Source organism: Erythrolamprus reginae, unplaced genomic scaffold (assembly GCF_031021105.1).
Source record: "Erythrolamprus reginae isolate rEryReg1 unplaced genomic scaffold, rEryReg1.hap1 H_51, whole genome shotgun sequence".
Classification (NCBI taxonomy): Eukaryota; Metazoa; Chordata; class Lepidosauria; order Squamata; family Dipsadidae; genus Erythrolamprus; species Erythrolamprus reginae.
The window spans coordinates 203,636-229,970 of record NW_027248508.1 but is presented as its reverse complement, the minus strand read 5'-3'; the positions used below and the strand labels follow the sequence as shown (position 1 = coordinate 229,970).

General features: G+C 41.4%; 1 pseudogene; it reads right to left on the bottom strand.

Annotated features, from left to right (window-relative positions):
* Window positions 1–1,670: 1,670 nt before the first annotated feature.
* On the bottom strand, window positions 1,671–20,283 carry LOC139155748 (zinc finger protein 850-like; annotated as a pseudogene).
* Window positions 20,284–26,335: the final 6,052 nt, after the last annotated feature.

The window sequence follows — 26,335 nt, the reverse complement described above, 5'->3', positions numbered from 1 at the left end:
TTACCTAAAATTTTATTTTTGTTTCAGGTGATTCCAATAAATCCAGGCGGAAATTTTTTCAAAAACTTAACTACGATAGTCAAAAAATTCTTATGGCAAGGAAAAAAGGCAAGAATAAAGATAAATATTTTGGAAGATATTAAAGAAAGGGGAGGGTTTCCACTCCCTAATTGGAAATTATACTATCAGGCAGCCGCCCTAACGTGGATTAGGGACTGGTTAACATTAGAGAATAAAAGAATATTGAAATTAGAAGGACACGATCTTATGCTTGGTTGGCATGCCTTTATATGGTATGACAAGGATAAAAATCATTCATATTTCAAAAGACACACATTAAGAAAATCTTTATTAGAAGTTTGGAAAGACATAAGGAAAAATCATTTTTTGACTGTTCCAGAATGGCTTGCCCCTCTAGAAGCAATAATACACCCAAATTCTATACAGGAAAAGAGAATAATAAGATATAAGGACCTATTAAATGATCAAATGAAACTAAAATCTAGGACTAAATTACAAGAAGAAGGGATAATAATCGATTGGTGGCATTACGCACAGATTCGATCTAGATACCAGAAAGATAGTATGCTCTATATTTTTAATAAGAATAAAAACCTATTAAGTAATTTAATAACCATCAATCAAACTAAAACAATAGGGAAAATTTATAAATACTTGATTGCCCATAAACATATAGATTTAACATTAAAGGATAACATGATAAGTTGGTGTAAAAATATTGGAAAAGAAATAGATATAGATACATGGGAGAAAGTCTGGATTGGGAATTGGAAAATGACAAAATCAGTGTCCTTAAAAGAAAACCAAATTAAAATGTTTTATAGATGGGTGGGGGCAATTCTAATCTCTGGGGGGGAGTGGGTTCCAGAGGGCCGGGGCTGCCACAGAAAAGGCTCTTCCTCTGGGTCCCGCCAAGCGACATTGTTTGGTTGACGGGACCCGGAGAAGATCCGCTATGTACATGTCTACAAAACCAACATCCAAAAAAAGGTGAGGGGGGGAATGGGAAAACATTTTTCGCTAAATTTATTTTTTAAAGGAAGTATTTTTATTTTATTTATTTGTCAAAACATGTACGTGATAACAGTTATAAGCATAAACAAAAGCAAAATAGTTATAGGTAAATTTGGACAGTAGGACGGAGGGTATGCACGATGGTACGCGTATGCATGCCCCTTACACACCTCTAAGAAAAGGGGTGAGGTTGACTATATACAGACTAAGGTTAAAGTTTTTGGCGTTGGGGAAGAAACCACACAGTCAAGTAGTGCATTCTAGGCACTGATTTATTGTTTGAGCCGTTTACATTGAGTTTGAATATATTGTGTGTTTGTTGTTGTGGTTGAAACTGAAGTATACATTGACAGGTAGAACATTGTGGCAGACAATTTTATGAACTACATTTAAAAGTCAATCTTGACAAGATTTTAAGAAAGACTATTGAACTTAAAGCGGAAATATACCTTTGGGTAATTTACCAGATACTTTTGATAAGGATGAAACATCGGAGATGGGCAGCATACAAATCTAATAAATTACTACTACTACTACTACTACTACTACTACTACTACTACTACTATTATTACTACTATTATATTATTATTATTATAATTATTATTATAATTATTATTATTATTATTATTATTGATATATATGTTACGGCAGCTAGGATTGTATATGCTCAGAACTGGAAATTGAATAAATACCAACTGAAAGGGAAGTTTTGAGAAAAACCATGGACTGTGCAGAGATGAATAGACTGACTTGAAATTTAAAGATAAACAAGATTCTGATTATTATAAGATTTGGGGGAAGTTTTATGATTGAATAGAAAATTAAGAGATATGTATATTTTAATTAGCTAATATTGTAAAAACTGAAAAAAGAGAATTGAATTTAAAATATTGGAAACCAGATGGCGAGGATAAGAAATGGCGGGAGCACTAACGATTCAACACAAATTGTAGTTATTGTTTTTTGGTTTAAATATTAAATGTTTAAATATTAAATATTTCACCAGGCTAGAATTCTGACTAAAACTTTTCCCACAATCAAGACATTCAAAGGGTTTCTCTCCTGTGTGAGTCCTCTTGTGTTTCACCAGGGTTGAATTAAGACTAAAACTTTCTCCACAGTCAGGACATTCAAAGGGTTTCTCTCCTGTGTGAGTCCTCTGGTGTTGCACCAGGTCGGAATTCTGACTAAAACATTTCCCAGTCAGGACATTCAAAGGGTTTCTCTCCTGTGTGAGTCCTCTTGTGTTTCACCAGGTTGGAACTCTGACTAAAACCTTTCCCACAGACAGGACATTCGAAGGGTTTCTCTCCTGTGTGAGTCCTCTGGTGTACAACCAGGTAGGAATTAAGACTAAAACTTTTCCCACAGTCAGGACATTCAAAGGGTTTCTCTCCTGTGTGAGTCCTCTTGTGTTTCAGCCGGCTAGAACTCAGACTAAAACCTTTCCCACAGACAGGACATTCAAAGGGTTTCTCTCCTGTGTGAGTCCTCTGGTGTTGCACCAGGCTGGAATTACGACTAAAACTTTTCCCACAGTCAGGACATTCAAAGGGTTTTTCTCCTGTGTGAGTCCTCTTGTGTATCAGCAGGTCGGAATTCTGACCGTAACAATTCCCACAATCAGGACATTCAAAGGGTTTCTCTCCTGTGTGAGTCCTCTTGTGTTTCAGCAGGCTGGAACTATTACTAAAACATTTCCCACAGACAGGACATTCAAAGGGTTTCTCTCCTGTGTGACTCCTCTGGTGTTCCACCACGTGGGAACTCTGACTAAAACTTGCTCCACAGTCAGGACATTCAAAGGGTTTCTCTCCTGTGTGAGTCTTCTGGTGTTTTACCAGGTTGGCACTCTGACTAAAGCTTTTCCCACAGTCAAGACATTCAAAGGGTTTCTCTCCTGTGTGAATCCTCTTGTGATTTACCAGGTTGGAACGGTCACTAAAACCTTTCCCACAGTCAGGACATTCAAAGGGTTTCTCTCCTGTGTGAGTCCTCTGGTGTTTCAACAGGCTGGAATTACGACTAAAGCTTTTCCCACAGTCAGGACATTCAAAGGGTTTTTCTCCTGTGTGAGACCTTTTGTGTTGTACCAAGCTGGAATGATCACTAAAATTTTTCCCACAGTCAGGACATTCAAACGGTTTCTCTCCTGTGTGAGTCCTCTTGTGTATCAGCAGGTGGGAATTCTGACCGTAACAATTCCCACAATCAGAACATTCAAAGGGTTTCTCTCCTGTGTGAGTCCTCTGGTGTTTCACCAGGCTGCAACTACGACTAAAACTTTTCCCACAGACAAGACATTCAAAGGGTTTCTCTCCTGTGTGAGTCCTCTGGTGTTCAAGCAAGTATGAATTATGACTAAAACTTTTCCCACAGTCAGGACATTCAAAGGGTTTCTCTCCTGTGTGAGTCCTCTGGTGTACAACCAGGTAGGAATTAAGACTAAAACTTTTCCCACAGTCAGGACATTCAAAGGGTTTCTCTCCTGTGTGAGTCCTCCTGTGTTTCAGCAGGCTGGAACTCAGACTAAAACTTTTCCCACAGACAGGACATTCAAAGGGTTTCTCTCCTGTGTGAGTCCTCTGGTGTTGCACCAGGCTGGAATTACGACTAAAACCTTTCCCACAGTCAGGACATTCAAAGGGTTTTTCTCCTGTGTGAGTCCTCTTGTGTATCAGCAGGTCAGAATTCTGACCATAACAATTCCCACAATCAGGACATTCAAAGGGTTTCTCTCCTGTGTGAGTCCTCTTGTGTTTCAGCAGGCTGGAACTATGACTAAAAGTTTTCCCACAGACAGGACATTCAAAGGGTTTCTCCCCTGTGTGAGTCCTCTGGTGTGTCACCAGCCTGGAATTATGACTAAAACGTTTCCCACAGTTAGGACATTCAAAGGGTTTCTCTCCTCTGTGAGTCCTCTGGTGTCTCACCAGTTTGTAACTCTGACTAAAATCTTTCCCGCAGTCAGAACATTGAAAGAATTTCTCTCCTTTGTGAATACTCTGATGTTTCATGACTGAAATTGTGGCAGAATATGTTACAGCACATTCAAATGTTTTCTCTTCTTTGCGAGCATTGCTTGCTTCACCAGACAGGAATTTTCTCTTTGAAACCTTTCTCACAGACCTGACCTAAAAATTTCTAATGAAACATTTACACAATTTGCACTGTCATATGTTTTCTCCCTCATGTGTGTCTTCTGGTGTACCAACATGTTCCCACGCTCACTAAAGGACTTATCACATTGGGAGCACTTTTGTGGCTTCCCTCTTGTGTGGTTGCTTCCATGAATCACAAGGCAGTTTTTGCTACATTGAGATAGTGTGTATGGCTTTTCTCCTGTCTAGCTCCTCGTTTCATAAACAGCTCTGATTTGAAATCTCTTCTTTTTGGACAATAGGCAAATTTAAGTCACTTTTCCACAGCTGAGGCCACCAGAAATATGGACAATGCCTTGTTTAGTGGTGCTTTCATTCAAGCCGTTTTATTCCTCACAGGGAGAGGGCTGCATTCCTGTCTACTCTATGTGACTTTACTATTGGCCTTTTCCTCCCCACTGACTTCCAGATATTTCCCTTTTTTGATGATTGAAAAATAATCTCCTTTGGCTTTTCATGTAACCTTCAGTTCTTCATAATGCTTATTTGAGCTTGAAATCTTTCTTGATTTTCTCTCTTGTCTAACAGCTGCTGGAGGAGCAGGAGGAGAATTGTATGGTTTTCTGAAAGAAATGGAAATATTTTGACTTTTCGCTTGATCTTCTTCCCTTTTCAATGTTGGTTCTTATTTACAATTGTCCAGAGTGCTCTTATTGCCATCCTCTTTGTCTGCAAGATACAAAGAAAAGTAGGACTTTGTTTATAAAGTTGTTAGAGATTATGTGAAAAATAATAATAATTAATAATAACAATTTATTAGACTTGTATGCCACCCCTCTCCGAAGACTCGGAGCGACTCACAACAAATAAAACAGAATTACAAATCTAATATGAAAAACAATAATAAAAAGCCCATTATAAAACAGTGATACAATCCAAACAAACCAAACATGAAATGGAACAGCTAGGAAACCAAGACTTACGAAGAGAGACTGCAGGAACTGGGCATGGATAGCCTAGAGAAAAGGAGGACCAGAGCGGACATGATAGCAGTCTACAGGTATAAGAGGGGTTGCCACAGAGAGGAGGGGTTCACTTTATTCTCCAGAGATTCAACCTGGAAATAAGGAAAAACCTCCTGACGGTCAGAACGATCAACCAGTAGAATAACCTACCAGTGGACGTTGTGAACTCCAATACTCTGGACATTTTAAAGAGGAAATTGGACTGCCATTTGGCTAGGATACTATAGGGTTTCACATAAAGAGCTGATTAGTGAAGATTGGACTTAATCCCAGGATAGTTCAGTAGATTTGCAGCTGGCTGAAGCGTAGACATCAGAGAGTTGTTGTCAATGGCGAGTATTCTAAGCAGAGACAGGTTACAAGCGGTGTGCCACAAGGGTCTGTTCTGGGTCCTATTCTTTTTAATATGTTTGTGAGTGACATAGGGGAAGGTTTGGTAGGGAAGGTTTGCCAATTTGCCGATGACTCTAAAGTGTGCAACAGGGTTGATATTCCTAGAGGCGTCTATGATATGGCAAATGATTTAGCTTTACTAGACAAATGGTCAAACCAATGGAAACTGCAATTTAATGTTTCCAAATGTAAAATAATGCACTTGGGGAAAAGGAATCCTCAATCTGAGTATTGTATTGGCAGTTCTGTGTTAGCAAAAACTTCAGAAGAGAAGGATTTAGGGGTAGTGATTTCTGACAGTCTCAAAATGGGTGAACAGTGCGGTCAGGCAGTAGGAAAAGCAAGTAGAATGCTTGGCTGCATAGCTAGAGGTATAACAAGCAGGAAGGGGGAGATTGTGATTCCACTATATAGAGCACTAGTGAGACCACATTTGGAATACTGTGTTCAGTTCTGGAGAACTCATCTACAAAAAGACATTGACAAAATTGAACGGGTCCAAAGATGAGCTACAAGAATGGTGGAAGGTCTTAAGCATAAAACGTATCAGGAAAGACTTAATGAACTCAATCTGTATAGTCTGGAAGACAGAAGGAAAAGGGGGGACATGATAGAAACATTTAAATATGTTAACAGGTTAAATAAGGTCCAGGAGGGAAGTGTTTTTAATACGAAAGTCAACACAATAACAAGGGGACACAATCTGAGGTTAGTTAGGGGAAAGATCAAAAGCAACATGAGAAAATATTATTTTACTGAAAGAGTAGTAGATCCTTGGAACAAACTTCCAGCAGACGTGGTTGGTAAATCCACAGTAACTGAATTTAAACATGCCTGGGATAAACATATATCCATCCTAAAATAAAATACAGGAAATATTTATTTATTTATTTATTTATTTATTAGATTTGTATGCCGCCCCTCTCCGTAGATAAATAGTATAAGGGCAGACTAGATGGACCATGAGGTCTTTTTCTGCTGTCAATCTTCTATGTTTCTATGACACCAAACTGGCAGGAATAGCCAACACTGCAGAAGATGGGTGCAAAATGGGGCTACCTTTGAAGAGTGTTTGCAAACTTCAACTTGCCCAAAATGCAGCCGTGCGAGCAGTCTGGGCTTTCCAAGAAAGGCCCACATCTCACTATCACTCCGCGGACTGCACTGGCTACCAATCTGTTTCCGGACACAATTCAAAGTGTTAGTTATGACCAATAAAACCCTGCATGGCATAGGACTAGACTATCTCCGAGACCGCCTTCTGCCGCACAAATCCCAGCAACCGTTGAGGTTCCATGGAGTTGATCTCCTTAGGGTCCTGTCGACAAAACAATGTTGGCTGGCGGGACCTAGGGGAAGAGCCTTCTCTGTGGGGGCCCTGGCACTCTGGAATCAGCTCTCTCTGGAGATTCGCACTGCCCCCATCCTCCTCACCTTCTGTTGTGGTTCAGCCTGGGACCCCTCCGGGAATGGCTGATTTGCTGTCGGCTTCCAGCTCAGAGGGAGAGGCTGAGGACCAGGAGGTGCAGACTGACGAGGAAGCGGAATCCCAGGCTGAAGAAGAAGGACAGCCAGAGTTCCACCAGGGGGAGCTCTCCCCAGCAAGCAGCCTGGATTCCCTGGGGGAAGATGCTCATGACATCATAGATATGCGACAAAGGAGAGCTAATCAGAGACGAACTCAATTGGCTAGGTATTTCCAGCATTAGAGGTCACAGCTGGGTTTGGGTGTGGTGCTTGGGAAAGGATAAAAGGCGGCCCCACCCTTCCTGGCTTGTGGAGTTTTATCTTGGAGATTCGTGAGACCTGTCTGTGAACTTTGGTGGCTACAATCCTGGTTTGTGCCTTGGACTATTGAAACCTTGGGGGGGTGTGCCAGCAAGAAGCTTGTGAAATTGACTGGACATCAGGACCCTGTTGTAACGTATTGTAACCTGTCTGCTGTGAAGACAGGTTTTCCTTTGTGCTTATTTTTTCCTGCTATAAAATACTTTTGGATTTTACCAGAGTGTCTGGCTGTTTTTTCAGTGGGTGTGGAGGTCTGGGAAAACCCAGACAGAACACCTTCCAGAAGAACTCATCTCTGCCGCCAGGCCTGGGGTTCCTTAGATCTTCCCCCCTGACCAATGAATACCTTAGTTTGATTGTCGAATGAATGATATTGATGATTCTTCTTTTTTAATTAGAATTTTAAATACTGTTTTATAATGTATTAATTGGATTGCTATTATTGATTCTTGTTTTCTGTACATGTTGTGACCCGTCCCGAGTCCTCAGAGATGTGCGCTATCTAATAAAATGAAATTCAATGTTGAAAAATGTAAGGTTCTACATTTAGGCAAGAAATTTTTTTTTGCACAGGTACAGTATACGTGGTATATTGCTCAACAGTAGTAACTCTGAGAGGGATCCTGGAGTCCTAGAGGACAACCAATTAAATATGTGCCAGCAATGTACAGCAGCTGTCAAAAAAGCCAACACAGTTCTAGGCTGCATAAACAGAAAGATACAATCAAGATCACGTGAAGTGTTAATATCATTTTATAAGGCCTTAATAAGGTCACACTGCAACCAATCCTGAATACTGCATTAAGTTTGGTCACCAAGATGCAAAAAGGATTCTGAGACTCTAGAAAAAGTACACAGAAGAGCAACAACGATGATTAGGAGGGCGTTTGCCCAGGTTCGCCTGGTGCACCAGTTGCGGCCCTATTTGGACAGGGAGTCATTGCTCACAGTCACTCATGCCCTTATCACCTCGAGGTTCGATTACTGAAACGCTCTCTACATGGGGCTACCTTTGAAAAGTGTTCGGAAACTTCAGATCGTGCAGAACGCAGCCGCGAGAGCCATCGTGGGGCTTCCCAGATTCGCCCACGTTTCTACAACACTCCGTGGCCTGCATTGGCTGCCGATCAGTTTCCGGTCACAATTCAAAGTGTTGGTCATGACCTTTAAAGCCCTACATGGCATTGGACCAGAATACCTCCGGAACCGCCTACTACCGCACGAATCCCAGCGGCCAATAAGGTCCCACAGAGTCGGCCTTCTCCGGGTCCCGTCGACTAAACAATGTTGTCTGGCGGGCCCCAGGGGAAGAGCCTTCTCTGTGGCGGCCCCGGCCCTCTGGAATCAACTCCCCCCGGAGATTAGAACTGCTCCCACCCTCCTTGTCTTCCGTAAACTACTTAAGACCCATCTATACCGCCAGGCATGGGGGATTTGAGACACCTTTCCCCCAGGCTTATTATAATTTATGTTTGGTATGTATGTGCTGTTTGGTTTTTAATTGATAGGGTTTTTTAGTTTTTTCTTAATATTAGATTTGTGCCTGTACAATATTGTTTTATCGCTTGTTGTGAGCCGCCCCGAGTCTTCGGAGAGGGGCGGCATACAAATCTAATAAATTATTATTATTATTATTATTATTATTATTATTATTATTATTATTATTATTATGGGACTGGAGTCTAAAACATATGAAGAACAGTTGCAGGGACTGGGCATGGCTAGTTAAATGAAAAGAAGAACCAGGGGAGACATGATAACAGTGTTCCAGTATCTCAGGAGTTGCCACAAAGAAGGAGTCAACCTATTCTCCAAAGCACCTGAGGGAAGAACAAGAAGCAATGGGAGGAAAATAAACAAGGAGAGAAGTAACTTAGAACTAAGGAGAAATTTCCTGACAGTCAGAATGGTTGAATAGTGGAACAGCTTGCCTCCAGAAGTTGTGAATGCCCCAACATTGGAAGTTTTTAAGCAGATGTTGGATAATCATCTGTCTGAAGTAGTGTAGGGTTCCCTGCTTAAGCAGGGGGGTTGGACTAGAAGACCTCCAAGGTCTCTTCCAACTCTGTGTTATTATTAAGATCCTGAATAAGATAACCAAGCAACAGATCTGCAAACATGTAGAACCAAGCAAACTTAGAACCAGAAGCCAACATGGGTTTGTTGAAAAAAGATCATGTCAAACAAAACTTATTTCCTTCTTAGAAAGTGTCTAAATTAGTAGACTAGCAAAATGCTATGGACACAGCATCCTGGCATTTCAGAAAGGCATTTGATAAATACATAAGTGCACTGATGTGCCTTTCGTCCCCTGTCCAATTGTCTTTCCTTTCCATTTTATCATATATATTCTTCCCTTCCCACCTACTTCTCTTCCTCTTCACTTCCTATCTTTTATATATCACTTAATGTCCATTACCTTTCATATGTATTGTATATTGGACAAAGAATAAATAAATAAAAAATAAATAAATAAAAAATACGACTTGGTAAATGAAGAAAATGTGGTATGGATATGATCACCATCCAATGGATTTGTAACTGGCTGACAAACCATATTCAACCATTAGTCAATGGAACTACAATTATATGGAGCCTCTATGTTATTCTCAGTATTCTTCAATATTTTCATAACCAATTTCAGTAAATGACTAGAATGGGAACTCAGCTCATTTGGAATTATATTCCACCCAACTCCCAGAGGACAATTTGGAGACAACACTAAACTGGCAGGAATAACCAACACCCCAAAAGACAAACTCAAGATACAGAAGAATCTTGATAGATTTGAACACTGGGCCGTAGAGAAAATAAAAGAGGTTGTACACTTAGTCACAAAAAAGCAAATGGCAATGTACAGAATAGGTACATCCTGACTCAATAGCAATAACTGTGAGATGGATCTTGAAGTCCTACTATAGTGAGCAATCAACTTTTGAAAAGCCAACAGTGTGATGCAGTGGCCACAAAAGCTAATGCAATCCTAGGCTGCCTTAACACAGGGCTAGAATGAAGATCATGTGAAGTGTTAGTATCAATTTATAATGCTTTGGTAAGATCACACTTGGATTATTGCAACTAGTTTTGATTGCCACATTTTTTAAAAAGGTGTTGAGACTTTATAAAGAGTGCAGAGAAGAGCAGTAGGGGGCTTGAGGCTAAAACATATAAAGAAATGTTGCAGGAATTGAGTATGTCTAGTCTAGTCTAGTAAAAGGAAGGATTAAGGGTGACATGATAGCAGTATTCCAATAGTTGAAGGGCCAAGAACGGGGTCAACTTATTTTGCAATTCACCAGAAGGCAAGACAAGAAGCAATGGGTGGAAACTAATCCGGGAGAGAAGTAGCCCAGAACTAAGGAGAATTTTTCTTGATGCTGAGAACAATTAATCGATTGTCTGAAATGGTATTGTGTCTCCTGCAGGGCGTCGGAATATAAGACCCGCAAGGCTTAAATTTCAGCAGGAGGGGAACCTGCAGCAGCAGCAGCTGACATGCTTCATCCGAGTTGCTTCTCTGCTCCCAGGCTGTAAAAACAAACAGCCTGACTTGCTCCCGAACTTTCCTCCCACCTGCCCTCAACTCACCTTCCAGCTGCTGTTTCAATCCTCGGGAGAGCACAAAAGCCGCTCTACAGGCCCTCTTTCTCCCATGAGTCTTCCGGAAGAGGAAGCTCTGCGTTTTTTCTCTCCTCGGATCTTTTCTAGCAATTCAGTACTCGATGCTTTTAACTCCTCACCTTTTTGGCACTGATGCTGCCTTTCTGACTGCCATCTCCTGACAGCAGGAATAAAAACACTCTTGCCCCGTCTCTATCTAAGGCGTTTGCAAGATGTTCTCACTGTATAAATTCTATCAAATCGTTTTGCACTTCTAGCAACTGACCTTTGCAAGTGACCAGAAAATTTCCTTTCTTTTATTCTCTCTCTCTTCCTCCCTCCCTTTGTTTCTCCCTCCCTCCTTCTCTCTCTTCCTTCATCTTTCTTTCTCTCTCTTTCACTCTCTCTCCCTCCTACCTTCCCCCTCTCTTTCTATTTATCTTTGTCTCTTTGTCTCTTTTTCTTTCTCCCTTCCTCTCTATTTCTCTCCCCTCGCTCTTTCTTTCTCTTCCCCTCTTTTTTCTCTCACCCTCTCTATTTCTCTTTCTTTCTCTCTCCCTCCTTCCCTCCTTCTCACTCATTCTTCCTCACTCTTCTCCCCTCCCTCGTCATTCTCCATAAGGGCCTTCCCCCCACCATGAACCCAGCCCCCTCCGGCTCCTGGAAGAGAGACGCAAAGGCAGCCTGGTCCGGCCTCCCCCCTCCTCTACACACACTTTTCCCCCTTCAGACGAGGCCCTTCAGCGGGAGGCTCCTTCCTCTCAGACGCTCCCGGCTCCCTCCCACCTGCTCCTTCAGCAAAATGGGGGCTCCGAGGGCAGGGGGCAAACGGGGGGGGCGAGGGGAGGACCCCGCCTCAGGATGCCCCCAAGCGCACTCAGGGAGGCTCCGCCAGTTCCGAGGTGAGGGAAAGCAACACTGTGCTTCCCCCTCGGCGGATCCTGAGGTGCCCGGACAGACTGCGTCCTTGGGCTGGCCGCTGCCTCCAGAAGCACCGAGGCAACAGAAGCTTTGCCAATGACACCGTCTCCCCTCAGCAAGTGCGCGCCTCACCGTCCCCGCCGCGGCGCCCCTTTACCTCAGTGGGCCCTCTCGCTCTTTCTTCCTCCCCGCAGAGACCTCCTGCCAAGCTGGGTTAGGGACGGGGAGGGCGAGGCATCAGCGGAAAGCCCAGAATCCCCTCCCGCAAGCCTCTTCTCAACAGGGCTTGTTGGGAGGAAAAACAGCAGGGCATTTTTGAAAGGGACAAATTATTATAAAGTGTGACTGTCCCGCTCGTCTGGTCACTTTAGCCAAGTGAAATAGTGAAAAGTGATGCTTCTTAGCTTACCAAATTTAGTATGTTCTGAGCCTTGAATTTATCTTACTTTTTTTAAAAAAGATTTTTATTTATTAGAAACATAGAAACATAGAAGTCTGACGGCAGAAAAAGACCTCATGGTCCATCTAGTCTGCCCTTATACTATTTTCTGTACTTTATCTTAGGATGGATATATGTTTATACCAGGCATGTTTAAATTCAGTTACTGTGGATTTATCTACCACGTCTGCTGGAAGTTTGTTCCAAGGATCTACTACTCTTTCAGTAAAATAATATTTTCTCATGTTGCTTTTGATCTTTCCCCCAACTAACTTCAGATTGTGTCCCCTTGTTCTTGTGTTCACTTTCCTATTAAAAACACTTCCCTCCTGGCCCTTATTTAACCCTTTAATATATTTAAATGTTTCGATCATGTCCCCCCTTTTCCTTCTGTCCTCCAGACTATACAGATTGAGTTCATTAAGTCTTTCCTGATACATTTTATGCTTAAGACCTTCCACCATTCTTGTAGCCCGTCTTTGGACCCGTTCAATTTTGTCAATATCTTTTTGTAGGTGAGGTCTCCAGAACTGAACACAGTATTCCAAATGTGGTCTCACCAGCATTCTATATAGTGGGATCATAATCTCCCTCTTCCTGCTTGTTATACCTCTAGCTATGCAGCCAAGCATCCTACTTGCTTTCCCTACCGCCTGACTGCACTGTTCACCCATTTTGAGACTGTCAGAAATCACTACCCCTAAATCCTTTTCTTTTGAAGTATTTGCCAACACAGAACTGCCAATACAAATTTTAAATATTGTTTATTTAAAACAAACCAACATACAAAATACAAAACATACATGTCTACAAGACCAACATAGAAAAATAGGTGAGGGGGGGGGGGATGGGAAAACATTTTCCCCTAAATTTATTTTTTAAAGGAAGTATTTTTATTTTATTTATTTGTCAAAACATATACGTGGTAACAGTTATAAACATAAACAAAAGCAAAATAGGTATAGGTAAATTTGGACAGTAGGACAGGGAGGGTAGGCACGATGGTTCGCTTATGCACGCCCCTTACACACCTCTAAGAAAAGGGGTGAGGTTGACTATATACAGACTAAGGTTAAAGTTTTTGGCGTTGGGGAAGAAACCACAGAGTCAAGTAGTGCATTCCAGGCACTGATTTAGTATCTGAGCCGTTTACATTGAGTTTGAATATATTGTGTGCTTGTTTGTTGTTGTGGTTGAAACTGAAGTATTCATTGACAGGTAAGAACATTGTGGCAGATGATTTTATGAACTACATTTAGAAGTCAATCTTGAGAAGATTTTAAGAAAGACTATTGAACTTAAACCGGAAATATACCTTTGGGTAATTTACCAGATACTTTTGATAAGGATGAAACATCGGAGAGGGGCGGCATACAAATCTAATAAATTACTACTACTACTATTATTATTATTACTACTATTACTACTATTATTATTATTATTGATGTAGTTACGGCAGCTAGGATTGTATATGCTCAGAACTGGAAATTGAATAAATACCAACTGAAAGGGACGTTTTGAGAAAAAACATGGACTGTGCAGAGATGAATAGACTGACTTGAAATTTAAAGATAAACAAGATTCTGATTATTATAATATTTGAGGGAAGTTTTATGATTGAATAGAAAATTAAGAGATATGTATGTATTTTAATTAGCTAATATTGTAAAAACTGAAAAAAGAGAATTGAATTTAAAATATTGGAAACCAGATGGCGAGGATAAGAAATGGCGGGAGCACTAACGATTCAACACAAATTGTAGTTATTGTTTTTTGGTTTAAAGATATAGAACTTTATTCTATAGATTATATAATGTATTAGGAAAGGTTTTTTATGTTTATATATATATATGTCAAGAATTATGAGGTACAACACAATGATTATAGGGATCAAATAAGTAATGAGGAAACAATATTAATACAAACCTTAAGGATACAAGCAACAAGTTAGTCATACAATCGTTAGTGGGAGGAAACAGGTGATAAGAATGATGAGAAAAAACTAATAGTAATAGTAGTGCAGAGTTAGTAAATACTTTGACAGCGTTGAGGGAATTATTTGTTTTACATTTTGAGGGTAGGAGTTGAAACCGTTTATGTCCAGGATACAAGGGATGTGACAATCCAACAATCAGGACATTCAAAGAGTTTATCTCCTGTATTAGACCTCTGGTGTCTCACCAGGTTGGAATTATCCCTAAAACATTTCCCACAGTCAAGACATTAAAAGGGTTTCTCTCCTGTGTGAGCCCTCTGCTTTTGCACCAGGTTAGAATTACCACTTAAACTCTTCTCACAGTCAGGTCTTTCTAAGGGTTTCCCTCCTATGTGAGACCACTAGAGTCTCCACAGGCTGGAATTATGACTAAAACCTTTCCCACAATAGAGGACATTTAAGGGTTTCTGTCTTGTGTGAGTCCTTTGATGTTTCAAATGGCTGGAACTATCACTAAAACCTTTCCCACACGACATTCAAAGAGTTTCTCTCCTGTATGAGTTCTCTTGTGTTTCACCAGGCTGGAATTATCACTAAAATGTTTCCCACAATCAGGACATTCAAAGGGTTTCTCTCCTGTGTGAGTCCTCTGGTGTCTCACCAGGTTAGAACTCTGACTAAAACTTTTCCCACAGACAGGACATTCAAAGGGTTTCTCTCCTGTGTGACTCCTCTGGTGTTCCACCAGGTGGGAACTCTGACTAAAACTTTCCCCACAGTCAGGACATTCAAAGGGTTTCTCTCCTGTGTGAGTCCTTTGGTGTTTCACCAGGTTGGCATTCTGACTAAAACTTTTCCCACAGACAGGACATTCAAAGGGTTTCTCTCCTGTGTGAGTCCTCTGGTGTTTCACCAGGCTAGAATTCTGACTAAAACTTTTCCCACAATCAAGACATTCAAAGGGTTTCTCTCCTGTGTGAGTCCTCTTGTGTTGCAGCAGCGTGGAACGATCACTAAAACTTTTCCCACAGTCAAGACATTCAAAGGGTTTCTCTCCTGTGTGAGTCCTCTTGTGTTGCCCCAGGCTGGAACTATCACTAAAACCTTTCCCACAGTCAAGACATTTAAAGGGTTTCTCTCCTGTGTGAGTCCTCTTGTGTTGCACCAGGCTGGAATTCTGACCAAAACGTTTCCCACAGTCAGGACATTCAAAAGGTTTCTCTCCTGTGTGAGTCCTCTGGTGTTGCGCCAGGCTGGAATTATGACTAAAACTTTTCTCACAATCAGGACATTCGTAGGGTTTCTCTCCTGTGTGAGTCCCCTGGTGTTCCACTAGGCTGGAATTATGACTAAAACTTTTCCCACAGTCAGGACATTCAAAGGGTTTCTCTCCTGTGTGAGTCCTCTGGTGTTGCACAAGGCTGGAATTCTGACTAAACCTTTTCCCACAGTCAGGACATTGAAAGGGTTTCTCTCCTGTGTGAATCCTCTTGTGTTTCCCCAGGGTGGAACTTTCACTAAACCTTTTCCCACAGTCAGGACATTGAAAGGGTTTCTCTCCTGTGTGAGTCCTCTTGTGTTTCACCAGGCTGGAACTATCACTAAATCTTTTCCCACAGTCAGGACATTCAAAGGGTTTCTCTCCTGTGTGAGTCCTCTGGTGTTGCACCAGGTCGGAATTCTGACTAAAACCTTTCCCACAGTCAGGACATTCAAAGGGTTTTTCTCCTGTGTGACTCCTCTGGTGTATCACTAGGCTGGAATTATGAGTAAAACTTTTCCCACAGACAGAACATTTAAAGGATTTCTCTCCTGTGTGAGACCTCAGATGTTTCACCAGCCTAATTTTCTGACTAAAACTTTTCCCATAGAAATGACATTCAAAGGGTTTCTCTCCTGTGTGAGTCCTCTTGTGTTGCACCAGGCTGGAACTATCACTAAAACTTTCCCCACAGTCAGGACATTGAAAGGGTTTCTCTCCTGTGTGAGTCGTCTTGTGTTGCACCAGGCTGGAACTATTACTAAAAGTTTTCCCACAGTCAGAACATTTAAAGGGTTTCTCTCCTGTGTGAGTCCTCTGGTGTTGCACCATGCTGGAATTACGACTAAAACATTTCCCACAGTCAGGACATTCAAAGGGTTTCTCTCCTGTGTGAGTCCTCTGGTGTTGCACCAGGCTGGAATTACGACTAAAACATTTCCCACAGTCAGGACATTCAAAGGGTTTCTCTCCTGTGTGAGTCCTCTGGTGTTGCACCAGGCTGGAACTATTACTAAAAGTTTTCCCACAGTCAGAACATTTAAAGGGTTTCTCTCCTGTGTGAATACTCTGGTGTTTCATGACTGAAATTGTGACAGAAAATTTTATAGTCAGCACATTCAATTGTTTTCTCTTCTTTGCGAGTATTTGAAACCTTTCTCACAGATATGATGTCAAAATTTCTAATGAAACATTTACACAATTTGCAGAGTCATGTTTTCTCCCTCATGTGTGTCTTCTGGTGTACCACCATGTTGTCATGCTCACTAAAAGGTAAAAATATGGACAATGCCTTGTTTAGTGGTGTTTTCATTCAAGCCATTATCTTCCTTACAAGGGGAGGCTTGAATTTCTGTCTGCTGTATTTGGCTTCTATGTGGCTTTTCTATTGACCTTTTCCTCCCCACTGACTTCCAGATATTTCCTTTTTTTTAATTGAAAATAATCTCCTTTGACTTTTCATGTAACCTTTCCTTGAGTTCTTCTTAATCTGCTTATTCGATTTTGAAACATCTCTTGATTTTCTCTCTCTTGTCTAATAGCTGCTGGAGGAATTGTATGGTTTTCTGAAAGAAATGGAAATATTCTGATTTTCCGCTTGATTTTCTTCCCTTTTCAACATTGGTTCTTATTTACAATTGTCCAGAGTGCTCTTATTGCCATCCTCTTTGTCTGTAAGATTAAAAGAAAAGTAGTACTTTAATTGTGTATAAGGGAGTTGGAGATGATGTGAAAAATGAAAAAAAAAGTATATATAATGAAAAAGCAAACACGCCCAAACATTAATCACTTACATTATTTATAATTGATAGAAGACTACCGAGATCCATGTTGAAATATCCATTCAAATTCAGTTGTTTAATTGGGTCAATCAAGAATTCTTAGCAATGCAAAGGACTATCATGAAATATATCTTGAAATGCTGGGGATAGATTACATAATTGCAGATGCTGTTTCCCCTTAAATATATATTCTTCAATATCTTCATAAACAATTTCAATGAATGACTAGAATGGGAACTCGTTGTTTGTTCAATTGGGATTATATTCCACTCAATTCCCAGAGGACAATTTGGAGACAACACTAAACTGGCAGGAATAGCCAACACCCCAAAAGACAAACACAAGATACAGAAGAATCTTGACAACAAAATGAAATTCAGTGAAGAAAAGAAAAGAGGCTGTACAATTAGTCACGAAAAGCAAATGGCAAGGTACAGAATAGGTAGGTACAACCTGACTCAATAGCAGTAACTGTGACATGGATCTTGAAGTCCTACCATAGTGAACAATCAACTAAAAAAAAGCCAATAGTGTGATGCAGTGGCCACAAAAGCTAATGCAATCCTAGGCTGCCTTAACACAGGGCTAGAATGAAGATCATGTGAAGTGTTAGTATCAATTTATAATGCTTTGATAAGATCACACTTGGATTACTGGTGAGATATAGGTGAGATATCTGATAATGATTATGATTATTTCTGGATGACCTTTTTTCTCTTCTTTGCTCTTTTTTGATTGAATTATAAATTGCATATTTGATTTATGGCGATAAACAAAGTGGGAGGAAGGGGGAAAAGAAAAGGGAGGAGAGTTACAATAATATGGGATAATAACTAGCACTAATTATGTTAGGCATTATAAGGAAAGACCGAAGAAACAACAAAGAGTTAAAATCAATAGATTAGGGAAGATTATTTATTTATTTTTTCATTTATTCATTCATTTATTCATTCATTCATTCATTCATTCAATTTTTATGCCGCCCTTCTCCTTAGACTCAGGGCGGCTTACAACATGTTAGCAATAGCACTTTTTAACAGAGCCAGCCTATTGCCCCCACAATCCGGCTCCTCATTTTACCCACCTTGGAAGGATGGAAGGCTGAGTCAACCTTGAGCTGGTGATGAGATTTGAACCACTGACCTTCAGATCTACAGTCAGCTTCAGTGGCCTGCAGTACAGCACTCTACCTGCTGCGCCACCCCAGCTCTTTTATCATTATCACTGAGTTCAATGGTGGAAGATATTTAGAATTAGGAATAATATATAGATTATGGAAGATTTAGCAGTATCTTCATGTATACATAGGAGGAAGGGTTGTTGTTAGAAATTTTAAAATACATTTCCTACTCAATTCATTTATTTCACTTCTTTCATTATATCATATCATTTCTACTTTAACAGATCAAAAGATTTAGCACTGCATTTAGCAGTGAAAATAATTAGAATAGGGAAGATTATTGCACTAATATGACAGTGACACACAAATTAGGGAAGATTACGCTGGGATTCACAGCGGGGTTTATAGATTAGGGAAGATTATCATACTAAGAACGGCAGTGGAAAATATCTAGATTAGGGAAGAATGTTAATACTTTGGTCTTTTTTAATGGAAGATACTTTTGGCATAAAATAATGGAATAATAATTATTTAAATTTACTTTGATCTTTTAAAGTAGAAATGATATACTGATATAATGAAATAAGTGAAATAAATGAATTGAGTAGGAAATGTATTTTAAAATTTCTAACAACAACCCTTCCTCCTATGTATAGATTAAGATACAATATGAATAGTGTTTTTCCTTTTCTTTTTCTTTTCCGCTCTTCTTTTTCTTTCCTTTTCCCTTTTATTCTTTTTTTTAAAAATTCTTTCCTTTCTGGGCTTTTAAAGAGATGTAAATTTGGATATTTTCTATTGTTAAGGGCAGTTACGATAAAATGAGGTGATTTTTTTTCCCAAATGAAAGTAGGAGTGTAAGAAGATTGAATGTAAGAACGCTAGAAAGGGAGTGAAGCACGATGGCATAGTTAGGAAAAATAGCAAATAGCCAAGAGAAATTTAGAGAGTTATAGCACTTTAAATATAAATGAAAGCAAAGAACATTATCTAAAATCCGGATGATAGCATTTGGAAAGGAGGTAGCACAAGTTGAATGATACATACCAGAAATAATTGGATAAATAATTAGAAACATTTTATTAATTTGACTAAGAATTTGACATTTGATTTTGTATTGTATTATATTTTAATTTGAGGTATGTAAATTGGAATCTCTGTAAGGTGTGAAAAACAATAAGAAATTTATACCCCCCACCAAAAAAAGAGTGCAGAGAAGACCAACAGGGGGCTGGAGGCTAAAACATATAAAGAAGGGTTGCAGGAATCAAGTATGTCTAGTCTAGTAAAAGGAAGGACTGGGATGACATGACAGTAAGGTTCCAATTGTTGAGGAGTCAAAAAAAAAAAAAAGGAGTCCATTTATTTTGTAATGAACCAGAAGGCAAGACAAGAAGCAATGGATGGAAACTAATCCAGGAGAGAAGCAGAATACAACTAATGAGAATTTCCCTGATACTGAGAACAAGTAACCAATTGTCTGAAATGATATTGGGTCTCCTGCTTGCACAGGGTGTCAAAATAGAAGACCCGCAAGGTCCCTTCCAACTCTGTCACAAACCTCCAGTGATGGAGCACCCACAACCTCTGGAGGGAAGCCATTCCCAAAGAATTTTTCAATCTTCCCACCAGCAGAAAATTGCAGCAACCAGTTTCATAGCGTGCAATACCAGTGGGCTTAAATTTGGGCAGTAGGGGAACCTGTAGCAGCTGACATGCTTCAGCCGAGTTGCTTCTCTGCTTCGAGGCCGTACAGGAAAAACAAACAGCCCGATTTGCTCCCGAACTCTCCTCCCACCTGCCCTGAACTCACCTTCCAGCTGCTGTTTCGATCCTTGGAAGAGCACAAAAGCCGCTCTGCACCCCACCTTCCTCCCATGAGTCTTCCGGAAGAGGAAGTTCGTCTGCGTTTCTTCTCTCCTCCAATCTTTTCTAGCAATTCAGTACTCTACGGTTTTAACTCCTCTATTATGCACGTTTCTGGCACAGATGTTGCCTTTTTGACTTCCATCTCCTTGATAGCAAGAATAAAAACACTCTTGCCCCGTCTCTATCTAAGGCGTTTGCAAGATGTTTTCACTGTACAAATGCTGTCAAATCGTTTTTCACTTCCAGCGACCGACCTTTGCAAGTGAGCCTAGTGAAATAGTGAAATGTGATGCTACTTAGCTTACCAAGTTTAGATATGTTCTGAGCCCTAAATTTATTTTACTTTTGTTTAAAAAAATGATTTTTATTGAATTTAAAACAAACCAAAATACAAAATATACATATCTACAAGGCCAACATACAAAAAGAGGGGGAGGGGGAGGAATGTGAAAACATTTTTCCTTAAATTTATTTTTTGAAAGAAATATTTTTATTTTGTTTATTTACATATTTACATATCTACCAGACAACATACCAAAAAAGGGGGGGGAACAGGGAAACATTTCTTCCTAAATTTATTTTTTAAAGGAAACCATGGCTTTATTGAGGGCATCATGTCAGACTAATCTCATTGATTTCTTTGACTATGTCATAAAGGTGTTGGATGAAGATGATACTGTGGATATTGCCTATCTGGATTTCAGCAAAGCCTTTGATATGGTTCCACATAAAGAGCTGATAGATACCTTAGTAATGGAAACTGCAGTTTAATGTTTCCAACTGTAAAATACAGTGATCCCCCGGGTATCGCGATCATTGCGAGGGGTCCTGGAACGGAACCCTCGCAATGATCGGGGGACCACTGTACTGCACTTGGGGGAAAGGAATCCTCAATCTGAGTATTGCATTGCCAGTTCTGTGTTAGCAAACACAGAAGAGAAGGAATTAGGGGTAGTGATTTCTGACAGTCTCAAAATGGGTGAACAGTTTGGTCAAGCAGTAGGGAAAGCAAGGGGGCACAGTCTGTCTCAAAATGGGTGAAGAGTGCAGTCAGGTGGTAGGGAAAGCAAGTAGAATGCTTGGCTACATAGCTAGAGGTATAACAAGCAGGAAGAGGGAGATTGTGATCCCGCTGTATAGAGCGCTGGTAAGACGACATTTGCAATACTGTGTTCAGTTCTGGAGACTTTACCTACAAAAAGATACTGATAAAATTGAATGGGTCCAAAGACGGACTACAAAATTGGTGGAAGGTCTTAAGCATAAAACTTATCATGAAAGACTTCATGAACTTAATCTGTATAGTCTCGAGGACTGTGTGCGGAGAGGGGCGGCATACAAATCTAATTAAAATAAAATAAATAAATAAACCTGCGTAGCTGCCATGAGGACCACAGCCACTTCTTAAAAGCTCCTTTACCATGCTTACTTCTGATCCTTCCCTTCAATAGCCTTGTAATCCTAGCTCTCTTAACTGATCGTCATACGATTTAGTGTCCAGAACCTTTATCATCTTAGTTGCTCTTCTTTGCTCCTTTTCCATAATCTCAACATCTTTTTCTATATATCTCCGGGACCGCCTTCTGCCGCACGAATCCCAGCGACCGGTTCGGTCCCACGGAGTTGGCCTTCTCCGGGTCCCGTCGACTAAACAATGTCGTCTGGCGGGACCCAGGGGAAGAGGCTTTTCTGTGGCGGCTCCGACCCTCTGGAACCAGCTCCCCCCTGAGATTAGGATTGCCCCCACCCTCCTTGCCTTTTGCAAACTCCTTAAAACCCACCTCTGCCGTCAGGCATGGGGGAACTGAAACATCTCCCCCTTGCCTATGTTGTTTTGGTGTTCGATTGATTGTGTGCTTGTTTTGTAATATTCTGGGGTTGTTTTTTATGAATTTTTTAGCTTAACATTGTAATTGGATTGGTGGGTATTGGATTTGTTATTATGTATTGTTTTTACTTTGTTGTGAGCCGCCCCGAGTTTGCGGAGAGCGGCGGCATATAAATCCAATAAATCTAATCTAATCTAATCTTTTTCACTTTATGTTGACCAGAATTGGACTCAATATTCTAAGTGTGTTCTCACTGGCATAATGTGAAGCAGTACTATAACGTCTTGTTGGCTTATTGAAACATTTGTTTCTACTCCATCGTGGGGACCTCAACTTTCAAGATGTCTGTTGAATTTGATTCATAAAGGAAAGAGTCATCAGGGAAGCCAGATAGATCCTTTTTAATGGTATGATTTTCAAAAGCCTACAAACCTACTGGCACAACCAATGGCTGCTTTATAGGTTGTAAAGTTACAAGGAGAACTGTAGCTTAGTTGTCCAGTTTGAAAAGTCCTAACTTCCTTCTCAAATTGGCAGTGGTGGAGAAAACCATCCCTATATCTGAAAGGAATGGCAATCAGAACAGATCCAAGTTAGCCATTCTAATTTAATTGTGCCTAATGAAATGTCATTCTTTTCATAGAATGTAGCACTGGAACAATCAGCAACGCAACAAATAAATTAAGAGGCAGAAGCCTAATTGCAGCTCACATCATCAGAGTCACAGAGTGCATGGACTGATATACTATGACTGAAACTGAAATTCTAAATTTATAAGGAGGAGGAAAGGGAGGCTGAGGAAGACAGATTGGTCATAGAGATGCACAATTCAGGAGAGAGAGCTTACAAGTTAACAATTGTAGTGTGTTGGAAATCCACTGCATTTGTGGAGTCATCACTGAGCAAGAGTTGGGAAATGAGCTTTACGTTACCTTTTGATTATTAAATTCAGTTCTTCCAGGCAATATAAAGACTTCCTAGATTCGCCAACGTTTCTGCAACACTCCGTGGCCTGCATTGGCTGCCGATCAGTTTCTGGTCACAATTCAAAGTGTTGGTTATGACCTTTAAAGCCCTGCATGGCATTGGACCAGAGTACCTCTGGAACCGCCTGCTACCGCACGAATCCCAGCGACTGATTTATTTATTTATTATTAATCAGATTTGTATGCCGCCCCTCTCCGCAGACTCGTTGCCCTTCTCCGGGTCCCGTCGACCAATGTCATTTGGCGGGCCCCAGGGGAAGAGCCTTCTCTGTGGCAGCCCCGGCCCTCTGGAATCAACTCCCCCCAGAGATTAGAACTGCCCCCACACTCCTTGTCTTTCATAAATTACTTAAGACCCATCTATACCGCCAGGCATGGGGGAGTTGAGACACCTTTCCCCCAGGCTTTTTTTATATATTTATGTTTGGGTATGTATATGTTGTTTGCTTTTTAAAATATGATAGGGTTTTACGTGCTTTTTTATATTAGATTTGTTTTCGCTGGAATATTGTTTTTATTATTGTTGTGAGCCACCCCGAGTCTTCGGAGAGGGGTGGCATACAAATCTAATAGATAATAATAATCATAATAATCATAATCATAATCATAATAATAAAGGAAGGGTTGTGGGAAATAGGGGTGTGGAATTTCAACGTTTGTTCCGCGGAAGAGCCGAGAAACTGTGGTGTGCGTGAAAAGAAATTCTAAAAATCATGATCTCTGTCTCCCAAGACATTCTGCGCTGGGTTCCTGCGTTAGTAAAAGTATTTGGTGAGCTTCTGCCTATGTTTTGATTAATGAGATGGGAGTTAGCTAAGGAATGTGATAAGTTCGGTCCCACAGAGTTGGCCTTCTCCGGGTCCCGTCGACTAAACAATGTCGTTTGGCGGGCCCCAGGGGAAGAGCCTTCTCTGTGGCAGCCCCGGCCCTCTGGAACCAACTCCCCCGGAGATTAGAACTGCCCCCACCCTCCCTGTCTTTCGTAAACTACTCAAGACTCATTTATACCACCAGGCATGGGGGAGTTGAGATATTCCTTCCCCCTAGGCCATTACAAGTTATGCATGGTATGTTTGTGTGTATGTTTGGTTTTATAATAGCGGTTTTAGTTGCTTTTTATTATTGGATTGTACATGTTGTTTTTATTGTTGCTGTTAGCCGCCCCGAATCTACGGAGAGGGTCGGCATACAAGTCCAATAAATTATTATTATTAATTATTATTATTCATGGTGAGATGAAAGCTGCTTTTATCTTGAGCCTGTTAATTAGCTCAGCAGCCGTGTGGTCATCCCCCTTGTTGGAACATCAAGATCCAATTCTACAAAATTATGCAGGGTTCTTCCAGATGATGCAGCATGAATTCTCTGATCCCCTCCGCATCCAGAATGCCATCACTCAACTACGCCAGATACGACAAGGTGCCAGATCTGTAGCTGACTATATAGCCGAGTTTCGTCGTTTTAAGTGCTCCCCTGAATTGGAATTGGGAGGCGGTGATGGAGATGTTCCAAGAAGGACAGTCTGCCAAAATACCGACTGAGCTCATGCACAATGCTACTCCTCGTACACTGGATGCTTTATACCAGCTGTGCTTTGAAATTGAAGCCAGAATGTGACCCAACCAGACCTGTGTGACCAGACAACAGATACCATTCTTCGAAAACCACAGACCAGTTCCTGCTCCTCGCCAGGGAATCCAGGCCACACACGCCAATCCACCCATCCCTGCGTCAAGATGTGACTTTCAGATGCCACCAGTCCAGCATACTGTGGGAATCACCCAGCTGCCATAGCCAGAGATGAGTCGATGGACCTCAGCATTGCCAGATCTTGCCTGACTGAAGCTGAGAAACCCAAGTGCCGAGCTGAAGGTTTGTGCCTGTACTGTGGAGAAGCCAGACATTTTGCCATCGCCTGCCCCCAGAAAAGTCATTGTGCCACAGTTCCTGCTCCGGTTCCAGCCCGTGGCCCAGCTCAACAGTGCCTGGCCACCCTTCCAGCAAATGACCAGAGCCTGGCCTAGTGGAAACATTAGGTCAAGCAGGCACCAAGCCAAGTTATAATAATTAATAAAAATAATAATAATAATAATTTATTGGATTTGTATGCCGACCCTCTCCGTAGACTCGGGCCGGTTAACAACAATAATAAAAGCAACATGTACAATCCAATAATAAAAAACAACTAAAACCCCTATTATAAAACCAAACATACACACAAACGTACCATGCATAACTTGTAGTGGCCTAGGGGGAAGAGCTATCTCAACTCCCCCATGCCTGGTGGTATAAATGAGTCTTGAGTAGTTTACGAAAGACAGGGAGGGTGGGGGGAGTTCTAATCTCCGGGGGGAGTTGGTTCCAGAGGGCTGGGGCTGCCACAGAGAAGGCTCTTCCCCTGAGGCCCGCCAAACAACATTGTTTAGTCGACGGGACCCGGAGAAGGCCAACTCTGTGGGACCTTATCGGTCGCTGGGATTCGTGCGGTAGCAGGCGGTTCCGGAGGTAATGTGGTCCAATGCCATGTAGGGCTTTAAAGGTCATGACCAACACTTTGAATTGTGACCGGAAACTGATCGGCAGCCAATGCAAGCCACGGAGTGTTGAAGAAACGTGGGCAAATCTTGGAAGCCCCACGATGGCTCTCGCGGCTGCGTTCTGCACGATCTGAAGTTTCCGAACACTTTTCAGAGGTAGCCCCATGTAGTTCCAATTCTACAGATGAGAACCTTGATCCTCGAGACATCTGATCCTAGCAACCAAGGTAATACTCAAGAACCCTGACCAAGCCCTCCCAGCCCATGCCCTGGTAGATTCTGGAGCCACCACCAATTTTATGGATGAGACTTTTGCTTGCTCCCATGCTATGCCCTTGTGCCCACTCAAGCTTCCCATGATAGTTGAGACAATCGATGGCTGTGTATGGTTGTCTGGACCCATTAGGTTCATTGGTTGCCGATCAGTTTCCGGTCACAATTCAAAGTGTTGGTTATGACCTATAAAGCCCTTCATGGCACCGGACCAGAATATCTTCGGGACCGCCTCCTGCCGCACGAATCCCAGTGACCGGTTAGGTCCCACAGAGTCGGCCTTCTTCGGGTCCCTTCGACTAAACAATGTCGTCTGGCGGGACTCAGGGGAAGAGCCTTCTCTGTGGGGGCCCCGACCCTCTGGAACCAGCTCCCCCCTGAGATTAGGATTGCCCCCACCAGTGTTCCCTCTAATATTTGGGGGGGGGGGCGGAAAAGTA